Source organism: Haematobia irritans, chromosome 4 (assembly GCF_050003625.1).
Source record: "Haematobia irritans isolate KBUSLIRL chromosome 4, ASM5000362v1, whole genome shotgun sequence".
Classification (NCBI taxonomy): Eukaryota; Metazoa; Arthropoda; class Insecta; order Diptera; family Muscidae; genus Haematobia; species Haematobia irritans.
Genome location: NC_134400.1, coordinates 65,881,417 through 65,894,473, shown reverse-complemented (window position 1 = coordinate 65,894,473; position 13,057 = coordinate 65,881,417). Strand labels below are relative to the sequence as shown.

General features: G+C 36.9%; 1 long non-coding RNA gene across 1 annotated transcript in view; it reads left to right on the top strand.

Annotated features, from left to right (window-relative positions):
• LOC142232888 (uncharacterized) overlaps nt 1-13,057 on the top strand; it is a 158,524-nt gene that overhangs the window by 21,769 nt on the left and 123,698 nt on the right. The gene's annotated exons all lie outside the window — the stretch shown is intronic.

Sequence of the window (13,057 nt, the reverse complement as noted above, 5' to 3'; positions counted from 1 at the left end):
AAACTTTTGAAAAAGTGGCACGAATTATTGGAAAAGTGGCACAAAATCGTAAAAAGTATCACATTTAGTGGCACAAACAAAAAGTGGCGCAAAAGTGGCACCGCCCAAGAAAAGTGGCACATTTGCCACTAAAGTGGCACAACGGTAACGCTGCCCTGTACCACAGTAGTGGTGAAGGGTATAAATATGTGATACATTTAAATCTGAAGCAATTTTAAGGAAACTTCGCAAAAGTTTATTTATGATTTATCGCTCGATATATATGCATTAGAAGTTTAGGAAAATTAGAGTCATTTTTACAACTTTTCGACAAGCAGTGGCGATTTAACAAGGAAAATGTTGGTATTTTTACCATTTTTGTCGAAATCAGAAAAACATATATATGGGAGCTATATCTAAATCTCAACCGATGTCAACCAAATTTAGCTACAATGCTAATTCTACTCCCTGTGCAAAATTTCAACCAAATCGGAGTTAAAAATTGGCCTCTGTGGTCATATGAGTGTAAATCGGGCGAAAGCTATATATGGGAGATATATCCAAATCAGAACCGATTTCAACCAAATTTGCCACGCATAGTTGCAATGCTAATTCTGCTCCCTATGCAAAATTTCAACTAATTCGGAGCAAAAAATTGGCCTCTGTGGGCAAAAGAGTGTTAATCGGGCGAAAGCTATATATGGGAGCTATATCTAAATCTGAACCGATTTGGCTGATATTTGGCAAGTTTTTCGAGGCTCATAAAATATTCGGATGTACGGAATTTGAGGAAGATCGTTTGATATACACGCCAATTATGACCAGATCGGTGAAAAATATATAAATCTGAACCGATTTTTTCCAAAATCAATAGGGATCGGCTTTGAGCCGAAACAGGACCCTATACCAAATTTTAGGACAATCGGACTAAAACTGCGAGCTGTACTTTGCACACAAAAATACACCAACGGACAGGCAGACGGACATCGCTAAATCGACTCAGAATTTAATTCTAAGCCGATCCGTATACTAAAAGGTTGGTCTATGATTACTCCTTCTTGGCGTTACATACAAATTCACAAACTTATTATACCCTGTACCACAGTAGTGGTGAAGGGTATAAAAATGGTGGAAAATATACAAAAATTACAAAGGGATCTTCATAAAAAAATAACGAAAGGACACTACCCAATAAACACAAGCATTGGGGAAATGCTTATATTCAATACGCTTTCAAAAATTTTTTCAAAAAATTACCTAAAAATTCAATTTGCGAAATTGTTGAGAAAATCGCTTTCTCAACAAAAACAGACATTACCCTCAACAGTAGAATTCAACACGTTAGCAACAATTTCTCAACATATTAGCAACAACTTTTCAAACTAAATTTCATTTTAATGCTTCAAACTTATTGGAAAATTTGTTGAAGGCAAGCAATTTGCAAGGCCATTTGAATTAATGTTGAATATGGGATTCACTATCAAATTGATATGGCGTTACCTATGAAAAATGCTCATCCTTGTGATTGTTGGGTATACTCTTTTTAGAGTTGGAACAGTAAAATGAAAAAAGGAGGAAACAGTGAACAATTAAACACTAAATTGTATAAAAACAAAGTTGAGTTCCTCTTTATTAATAATAAGTCCAAGAGGAGTTGACGGACACTTTCAAAAATAAAAGCGGGCATTAAGTTCGAGTTTTGCCGCTAAAATTATTTTTCATTTTAGCGGCAAAACTCGAATCTCTAAAAACAGAATAACGTTATAACTTTTTTGGGAAATTGTATTATAACATGGTGGGGAATGATCCAAAGCAACAATTGAAAAAGTTTATTTCCTTTACAATGAATTATTAAAGAAAAGTAACAGTGAAAACTTGACCATTTTAGAGCGATAATGCCAACTTAATACCGGCCTTAAAAGTAAAAATGAAATTAAGTACAAAATTATTCGTTAATATATATTCATATTTATTTGCATTTCTAAACACGATAAGTTTTAACTGCATTTAAAATGGTGTTACATGCAAGTAACACAACTGTTCACGTCTAAATAAATCTATGTGTATATTATAAAATTATTTATGTATGTTTATATACGTTCTTCTTTTGTTAGAGTTTTTGAATGCCTTCCAAAATTTAAAATTTTTACACCAAAAGCGTTTTTTTTAGGGTGAGTTTATCGTTGGTGAACAATATTCAATTTTCTGAATAACGAATCTGCCCAGCAAAAACTCCTATTATCAGGTATGAGTATAAGTATGCCTGCGACAAATAGGTAACAATTTCTTCGTACACAGAAAATAGTGAATATTTGAATCAAATACAAAAATTGTGATTTCAATTATTTTTGTATTTGATTTTCAGCTTATTACAACAATCATGAATCCAATTACCAAAATGTTAAAGTCGTCGTAAACTTAATTTCAAATAATTGGATAATTGTATTGAGTAGAAAGGTAATTGGAATTTGTCATGACATTTGAATGATACTGTAATCAATCCAAATACATTAGTTTTTAAAATATATGATGCTTTTAATTACGGTCGTAATTGAATTGATTACAATGTTTATTAAATATTGTAGCCGAGAACAATTACCATCGTAATAAATTTAATTACGTAATTAAATTTATTACGATGGAAATTAGTAAACCAGTTACTGTAATAATTGAGTTAAGTGCGTAGAATATTGATGTTTAGATAAATAAATACACCTAGAAAAATGTGTTTATGCGTTTTATTAGAAATAATGTCTGTATAAAGAATATTATATATTTCCAGTAAAGTCGAGAAGAGAATTTTATATAATATCCCAGCCACACATATCGGATTTAATGGAGACTCGAAAAAACGGGGAAATTTGCACCACCTGGTCCAACACTCATTTGGCATGCTTTGTTTAATCGCCTCCACTTTATTTTCTGTAATAGAATAGATTTAGAAATAAATACACCAATTTATATATATTTATAGGTTAGGTTAGGTTAAAGTGGCAGCCCGATTAAGATTCAGGCTCACTTAGACTATTCAGTGCATTGTGATACCACATGAACTAAAAGTACCTATTACATATGGGCACTTCTAGTTTTAGCAACTGAACCTTCTCGATTATTTTCTTCTGTTGAACCAACCAGATTGTTCCAAAAACATTAGCAGACTGCTTAAGTTAACGTTTTCAAGGTCCGCCAATAATCTAAAGCTATATGCCCCTAAAATTTGCTTACGCCTTACAAAAAATGCAGGACACTCACACAAGAGGTGTTTAATTGATTTCTTTTCCTCCGCATCATGACAGCTCATACAATAGTCATTGTACTTCGCGTCAATAGTTTTTGCAAAATCGCCTATCAGTCAGCGACCCGTTATAGCAGATATCAGGAGTGATATCTGACGTCTCGAGAACACTAGCATATCTAGTGTGCGGTTTAAGTTTAAATGGGGCCATATTTGCTTGGTGTCGTTACAAACCTTGTAATTCTCCCATCGAACATTTGCCATCATAACAGCCTTCTCATTTAGTATGAGCGTGCAGGTAGCCAGGGGCATACCAACAGATTCTAGTTCCCCTGAAATATGTAAGGTAGTCCCTAGCCTTGCCAACTAATCCGCTTCGCAGTTCCCCGGTATATTCCTATGGCCAGGCATCCATATTAGGTGAATATTGTGATGCTCAGCCATCTCATTGAGAGATTTGCGGCAGTCGATGGCCGTTTTCGAGTTAAGCAACAGAGAGTCTAAGGATTTTATTGCTGGTTGAATGTCTGAGTATATATTAACGCCAGCATTGTTTGGAACATTACTTCTCAGCCAATTCGCCATCTCTCTTATTGCTAATATTTCAGCCTGAAAAACACTACAGTGATTATGTAATCTTTTTGCTATTCGAAGTTCCAGATCTTTAGAATATACTCCGAAACTCACTTGTCCATCCAATATGGAACCATCAGTGTAGAAATCTATATACCGTTTATTCCGCGGGGACTGTGTGCACCACACCTCACTGTTGGAAATTGGAGTTTCAAACTTTTTGTCGAAAAGTGGTTTCGCCAAAGTATAATCCACTACGTTACGCACATCTGGCATTATTTTGAGAACCTAACTGTGACCGTAACTTTTTTCCGACCACAGCGATAGCTCACGCAACCGCACAGCCATTGTTGCAGCTGACTGTTTTTGCAATAGATTCAGCATGACATTAAGGGAATCTGTTCCTGCCTTGCTGAATGCGCCTGAGATACACAAGCACGCCATACGCTGGGCTTTGTCTAACTTGTCGGCTGCTGAAGTGCCGGCCACCAGACTACACCACCATATAGCATTATAGGTCTAACCGCTGCCGTGCATAGCCAATGCACAATTTTCGGTTTTAGTTCCTACTTTTTCCTATTGCCTTTTTGCACGAGTACAAAGCTACCGTTGCTTTCTTCGCCCTTTCTTCAATATTAAGCTTAAAGTTCAGCTTCATATCCAAAATAACGCCAAAGTATTTTGCACACTCCCTAAAGAGAATTTCAATACCCCTAAGGAAATGGGCCTAACAGTTGGAGTTCTGCGATCTTTGTCTGTTCTGTCTTTACAGGATTTACCCCAAGACCATTATCTTTCGCCCATTTCTCAGTCATCCGGAGCTCTGTATAATATCTCTGATTGTGGATGGGAATTTACCCCCGACTGCTAGCGCCACATCATCTGCGTATGCCACCACTTTTATCCTTTCTTTTCCTAGGAAACCAGAAGGTTGTTTATAGCAACATTCCAAAGAAGAGGTGATAAAACTCCTCTGTTCACATAACTTTGTATGTTTGCTTGTCCTAGTGTGGCTCCTTCGTTAGAAGTTCATCTTACAGCCTAAGTACACTTGGATCAACATTTAGAGTTGTCAGTTCATTTAATATCGAGCTCGGATGGACATTATTGAACGCCCCTTCGATGTCTAGAAACGCCACGACTGACAGATAGTGAACTTTCCATAAAGCTGACTAGTTCATGTAATGCGGTCTCAGTAGACCTGCCCTTTGAGTATGCATGCTGTCGTTTCGAGAGTAAACATGAATCGACGCTAGTTCTAAGATAAATATACATCATTCTCTCCAGAGTCTTAAGTAGGAATGAGGATAAGCTGATTGGTCGGAAATCCTTCGCACTCGAGTGAGAGGCTTTTCCCACTTTAAGGTGAGTATTAAGTTCGAGTTTAGCCGCTAATTTTCACTAAAGTCAAAACTAAATCAGTAAAAAAGTCATAAAATTATACATATTTGTTGCAGATTTCATTATAACTTGATGGGGAATATCCCAAAGCAAATTTTTACAAAGTTTTTATTCCTTAAAATGGAGTATTAAAGAAAAGTAATCGTGAAAAAATTACGATTTTAGCGGCTAAACTCGAACTTAATACCCACCCTTAGGTATGAAAACGACTTTTGTTTCTCTCCACTTTCCTGGAATATATGCTAAGTTGATACATCCTATATACATCATCGATAACCAGGTGATGATTCTGTGAGTCACTGCTTGTAACTCCGCCCACAGCTATTTAACGTCCATTTTATTCTAGATTCCGATACAATTTCCCCGATAGGAAACGACCGCTGAGCCCATGTGGCACCGCCAGAACATGGTTCAACCGTCTGTTTTCCAGGCAAATGTGTGTTCAATAGTACCTCCAGCGTCTTCTCACTGGACGTTGTCCAATTGCCCTCCGATGTTTTAATGAAACCTGGAGCGAAGTTAGTGGATGCTATTACGTATTCTCAATACTGCTGCATCATTCCAAGAGTTATGCTGAGCCTTTCTCAGTTCTCGCTTGTATACTCTCAGATTCTTCTTGTAAGCGTCCCAATCCTGAGGAGCTCTGGTGGACTTTGCTTTGTTAAAGAGCTTCCTGCAGAATTTCCTCATATTACTTAACTCCGTAGACCATATTACTTAACTCCGTGGTGGTCGATTTTGCCCCCTTGGCATGCAGCTTTCAGTGAGATGTTGAAGGCCTTAGTAATCCGCTCCACTGCGTGTTCGATATTTTGCACAGTGCTCATATTTGTCTCTGGTATTTCCGGTATCAGAATATTGAACGATTCCCTAAACCTATTCCAATCAGCTTTCCTAACATTTGGCGGAAATATGGTCTTGGTGGTATGAACATCAAATTTGAAACTGATGTAGCGATGATCTGAGAAGCTATGTTCACTTAAAACCTGCCAATCAGATATAAATTCATTCAGTTCTTGCGAGGCCAATGTGACGTCCAAAACCTCTTGTCTGTTTTTAGTGACAAAGGTTGGGGCATCTCCCTTATTGCAAACTACCAATTTAGTACGCAAAATAAACTCTAGGAGTGACTCTCCTCTTGTATTAACCTTCTAATGCCCAAGCCTTTAGGCGGGCTTCATTTAATAAGGAAGCTTTTAGTAAAACACACCTTAAGACAATAAAAATGGGCAAAACAAAAAGAAAACTTATTTGAAACTATTCAAGAGGCTTTGCAGCATATGCTGAATTTTACTGTATAAATTTTTATACCCTCCACCATAGGATGGGGGGGCGGAGTATATTAACTTTGTCATTCCGTTTGTAACACATCGAAGTATTGCTCTAAGACCCCATAAAGTATATATATTCTGGGTCGTGGTGAAATTCTGATTCGATCTGAGCATGTCCGTCCGTCCGTCTGTTGAAATCACGCTAACTTCCGAACGAAACAAGCTATCGACTTGAAACTTGGCACAAGTAGTTGTTATTGATGTAGGTCGGATGGTATTCAAAATGCGCCATATCGGACCACTTTTACGTATAGCCCCCATATAAACGGACCCTCAAATTTGGCTTGCGAGACCTCTAAGAGAAGCAAATTTCATCCGATCCGGCTGAAATTGGTACATGGTGTTAGTCTCTAACAACCATGCAAAAATTGGTCCACATCGGTTCATAATTATATATAGCCCCCATATAAAGCGATCCCCCGATTTGGCTTGCAGAGCCTCTAAGAGCAACAATTTTCATCCGATCCGGCTGAAATTTGGTACATAGTGTTAGTATATGGTCTCTAACAACCATGCAAAAATTGGTTCACATCGGTCCATAATTACATATAGCTCCCATATATAATTATGGACCTATATAAACCGATCACCAGATTTGACCTCCGGAGCCTCTTGGAAGACCAAAATTCATCTGATTCAGTTGAAATTTGGTACGTGATGTTAATATATGGCCTCAAACACCCATGCAAAAATTGATCGATATCGGTCCATAATTATATATAGGCCCCATATAAACCGATCCCCAGATTTGACCTCCGGAGCACCTTGGAAGAGCAAAATTCTTCCCATTCGGTTGAAATTTGGTACGTGATGTTAATATAGGGTATCCAACAACCATGCAGGAATTGGTTCCTATCAGTCCATAATAATATATAGATCCCATATAAACCGATCCCCAGATTTGACCTCCAGTCTTTCGTAGAAGTTTCTACGCAATCCATGGTGGAGGGTACATAATTCGGCCTGGCCGAACTTACGGCCGTATATACTTGTTCTTACTTAGTTCTATTGCTTTTTTGTTGTTAACATTGAAAATTTAATCAGCTGGCAAAAAAATTGGGGCATTAGAGGGTTAATGTCACCACTTCCCCATATACTATGATGTACATTTGCGTCGTATCCCATAATGAGTTTTGTCTATGTTTTCAATGAATCCTCAACTAAGGTGTTAACGGCACATGGAAGCATCTCCCTATCATGCCCCATGTAGACCGAAGATACCCAATATTTGCGTTTGGCAATTTCTAAACTAGCAACGACAGTGTCAGTATTGCACATTGAAGGAAGCAGAAACAAGTTGAGCTCGTTTTTAGCAATTATACAGGCTCGATTTACATCACTACCACTATACTGCAATAGTTTGAACCCCGGAGTATTTAATTCACATATTTTGTTTCTATAAACATATGGTTCTTAGGTTAGGTTAGGTAAGGTGGCAGCCCGATGTATCAGGCTCACTTAGACTATTCTGTCCATTGTGATACCACATTGGTGAACTTCTCTCTTATCACTGAGTGCTGCCCGATTCCATGTTAAGCTCAATGACAAGGGACCTCCTTTTTATAGCCGAGTCCGAACGGCGTTCCACATTGCAGTGAAACCACTTAGAGAAGCTTTGAAAACCCTCAGAAATGTCACCAGCATTACTGAGGTGGGATAATCCACCGCTGAAAAACTTTTGGTGTTCGGTCGAAGCAGGAATCGAACCCACGACCTTGTGTATGCAAGGCGGGCATGCTAACCATTGCACCACGGTGGCTTCTTGAATAAGAACTATATCTATGTCTCCTTTCATCAGGAGAACTTCTAAGGCAGTACATGCAGCCTTACAATGGTGAAGATTTATCTGGAGGATCCGTAGGACCATCGAGATTTTCAACAACCGTCACATCAGCAGTTTCAATCGAGTCATCAAGAATGTCCTCTTCAGAGATCTCGGTGACTCTCGCAATAACCATAGGTTCAACTTTGGTGAGTTTTGAGGCTGTAGAAACCACCTCTCTCATACGGTGTCTATCCATGTCTGCATCTTTGGTATCTCCCTCGACTTCGAATAGGATCCGCTTATTTCTGATTCAGACAGAGGCTTGTCCATTTCCGAATCCTTTAGCTGATCGTTTTTATATACCTTCATTTGAATATAATGAAAGCCATAACATACACGTCCCTGGGACTTTGCTAGATGTGGCAAAGACTGAGTGTTCAATATAAACACTGCACGACGTCTTGGTCCATCCACTTCATCCAAACGGCCTACCTTCCAATCAGCTGTTGGAAGATCTGGATTGAATTGTTTCAGTCTATTTAAAATAGATTCAGGGTCAGGAGGGTTTGCAGGTATCCACGCTTGTGCTCTTGGTCTAGTCGGTATGTCTTTCTTCTCGACTAATCAACGCAGCTTTAAAACATTCTATAGACCTCTGGTCCTCAAATGCGATTAGCTTAAATCGTCCTTGATACCAACCAGCCTATTGGTGTCGAGGATCTGGGCCGGGAAACTTTTCCAGCACCTGTCCAATGCTCCATTATTAATGATAGCCATCACAAGGCCGTCTTTAGCAACTGAGGCAGACGATCTTTGATCCCTTTTGGAGGATGGCAGCTCATCCGGAGATTGTTCCCTTTTTCCAGCTTCAAGAATTCATTTAGTCCATTTTAAGGAATCGCTTTGTTTTGCCGACAACGTACTTGGGTCAACTGATCCTAATTTCTTTAAGATAAACAAAGCATTTCTGCGTTCCTTGAATCTCTTTCGTGAGGAATTACCTCTTTTTGATGTCGTTACCTTAGAAAAGGTTCGACTTGTCAAAGTGTCGCCACTTGTCGATCCGTCTATAGGTCGACTAATTGGGCTTAACTTTTGGTCATTGCCCAAATTTATAACTCCAGTCGATACCCGTCCACTGGGCCCTGAAGTTAGCAACCCAGTGGATGACTTTGAATTTCGCTGCATGGTACTTATTACGATGAGTTAAACCGCTATTAAAAAACACGTCCGTTCTGTTCGACGGTTGAATGAATATATATTTATAAAATTTTTACCTTTTGTTCGGACGACCGCGAACCATACATTAAGCCATGTAATTCTGATAGTCATCAAATATATTTTGTCGTTAATGTAAATTTTTCCTTCATTTGCATGGGACTGAAAAAATATGTGGTGCGTTAGAATGAGGGAAAAACAAAATTTGTTTGTGAATGCGCGTGAGTTAAATTTCCTCAAAATCACGATCACGAAAAAATATGATAAAATTAACCTTCACGCTAAAATTCACCCTCAGGATAGAATTCACATGTTCGTGGCAAAAATGTAATATTTTTCGTGAAATTGCGTGACTGAAATTTTTCTCACGCACATATCTCTAATTGACGTAAACGTGGTATAGAATAAAGGTGCTTACCTACAACAACACTATAAATGGCTTTTAATAAAACTTTTCAAAGGAGCGCGAAGAATATTTTCGGGCGTACTTGCGATTTAGAGATCCGTGTTCTTTAAAGACTAATATGACAATAACATCAGATTCTGTTTATGTAAGTGTGCTTATTTATTTTTGTTTCTTTGCCTAGTAACGTCAACAATATATGTTGTTTGTGTTGAATAAAATAATTGATGGATTGTGAATTCAATTATCAGAGACTTTGGATATTTTAGACAGTTTTCCATTCAACCAATTTTTTTCGTAATTAACTTAATAAAAATTGTATTTAATTTTAATTTTTTATTCAATTATGCTAATAATTGATTTTTTGTATTGCTTCATTTTTTCTGTGTTCATATATCAGCAGTAATACTTTTACATCGGCATGACATTGGAGGAAAGTACTACGATCAAGCATACCAGCAGTCGAAAAATACGTACTTCGTCGCAAGCATACCAGTTCTCCAAAAATAATAGGTTTACCATAAATAGAATCAAAAAGTGCGAGTGAGTTGCTGCTCTCATATCTATTTATAGATTTTATTCTCTCTTATACGTTAGTTTTGTATTCTTGGTCTTTTACTACTCCTTTCTCTCCCTCTGTTTATGTTATATTTATAGGTGAGTACTAAGTTCGAGTTTAGCCGCTAAAGTGAAAACTAAATCAGTAAAAAAGCATATTTGTTGCAAATTTCATTATAACTTCATGGAGAATAGCCCAAGGCAAATTTTAACAAACTTTGTGTTCCTTAAAATGGATTTTTGAAGAAAAGTAATCGTGAAAAAATGACGGCTAAGCTAAACTCGAACTTTTAGCGGCTAAACTCGAACAATTTGTACTTTGAAAATATCTATGACGCAAGGAGGAATCGAACTCAGACTTGTTGTTTTGTAATCCAACACACTATACCCTACTCCACGGCATGGATTTATTCAATGATATAATTTTACTATATAAACGATGTACTATACAACTTAAGAAAACAAGGGTATATTTTATTGGCATTATAAATTAATATGTTGCAACTTTTTTCTGATATGTAATTTTCGATACTATTAACGGTGCCCACAATCGCTGTATTCTATTTAAAAAACTGTTAAGAAAAAAGCAAATTTTGAACAAAAATTTAATTAATTAATTTTTAATACGAATAAAAAAACACAAAAAATAACTTAAAAACAAGTAAGGAAAGTCTAACGTCGGGCGGCACCGACTATATTATACCCTGCACCACTTTGTAGATCTAAATTTTCGATACCATATCACATCCATCAAACGTGTTGGGGGCTATATATAAAGGTTTGTCCCAAATACATACATTTAAATATCACTCGATCTGGACAGAATTTGATAGACTTCTACAAAATCTATAGACTCAAAATTTAAGTCGGTTAATGCGCTAGGGTGGAACACAATGTTAGCAAAAAAAATACGGGAAACATTTAATTCTGAAGCAATTTTAGGGAAACTTCGCAAAAGTTTATTTATGATTTATCTCTCGATATATATGTATTAGAAGTTTATGAAAATTAGAGTCATTTTTACAACTTTTCGACTAAGCAGTGGCGATTTTACAAGGAAAATGTTGTTATTTTGACCATTTTTGTCGAAATCAGAAAAACATATATATGGGAGCTATATCTAAATCTGAACCGATTGCAACCAAACGTGGCACGCATAGCTACAATGCTAATTCTACTCCCTGTGCAAAATTTCAACTAAATCGGAGCAAAAACTTGGCCTCTGTGGTCATATGAGTGTAAATCGGGCGAAAGCTACATATGGGAGCTATATCTAAATCTGAACCGATTTGGCTGATATTTTGCAAGTTTTTCGAGACTCATAAAATATTCGGATGTACGGAATTTGAGGAAGATCGGTTGATATACACGCTAATTATGACCAGATCGGTGAAAAATATATATGGTAGCTATATCTAAATCTGAACCGATTTTTTCCAAAATTAATAGGGATCGTCTTTGAGCCGAAACAGAACCCTATACCAAATTTTAGGACAATCGGACTAAAACTGCGAGCTGTACTTTGCACACAAAAATACACCAACGGACACACACAAAAAAATTTTTTTCTGATTCAATCACGAAATTAATTGATCCAATTAATTTTTTAGTTGAAATGTCTTCAATCACAGAAATGATAGTATCAATTAAAAAATTAATTGAAGGTCAATTAAAAAATTAATTGATCCAATTAAAAAATTAATTGATACTATTAATTTTTGTGATTGATTTTTGTTTCAATTAAAAAATTTGTTGATTCAATTAAATTTTTAATTGAATATTTTTTAAAACTCAATTAAAATTTTAATTGGAAAATTTTTCGTGAAATTTTTTTCTGTGCAGACAGACGGACTGACAGACAGATAGACGGACATCGCTAAATCGACTCAGAATTTAATTCTAAAAGGTTGGTCTATGATTACTCCTTCTTGGCGTTACATACAAATGCACAAACTTATTATACCCTGTACCACAGTAGTGGTGAAGGGTATAAATAGCAGGATTTGTACCCGGACCTCAAGATATGGTTTTAATTACTGGTATTAATAAAAACAATCACTTTTGGTCGACACATGTAAGTTATTATTTTTAAATCCCAGGTAATACTACAAGTAGTAAGTTTTTGATTACATGTATTACTGGAAGAATCACTAGTGCCTACTCAGTTTTTGCTGGGTCTTTATGATGTTAATTTCACATAAAATTGAAACTTTGGAAAAAGTGACACACATTATTGGAAAAGTGGCACCGGGCAAAAAAAGCGGAAAATTTGCCACTAAAGTGGCACAACGATAACGCTGACTACAATTTGCTGATGATTGCTATTACTCAGAATATTTAAAGAATCCCGAAAAAATCCCGGGATTCAATATTTTTAAATCCCGAATCCCGGGATTTACAAAAACCGATCCCGAATGGCAGCCCTAGGGAGCCACCGTGGTGCAATGGTTAGCATGTCCGCCTTGCATACACAAGGTCGTGGGTTCGATTCCTGCTTCGACCGAACACCAAACAGTTTTTCAGCGGTGGATTATCCCACCTCAGTAATGCTGGTGACATTTTTGAGGGTTTCAAAGCTTCTCTAAGTGGTTTCA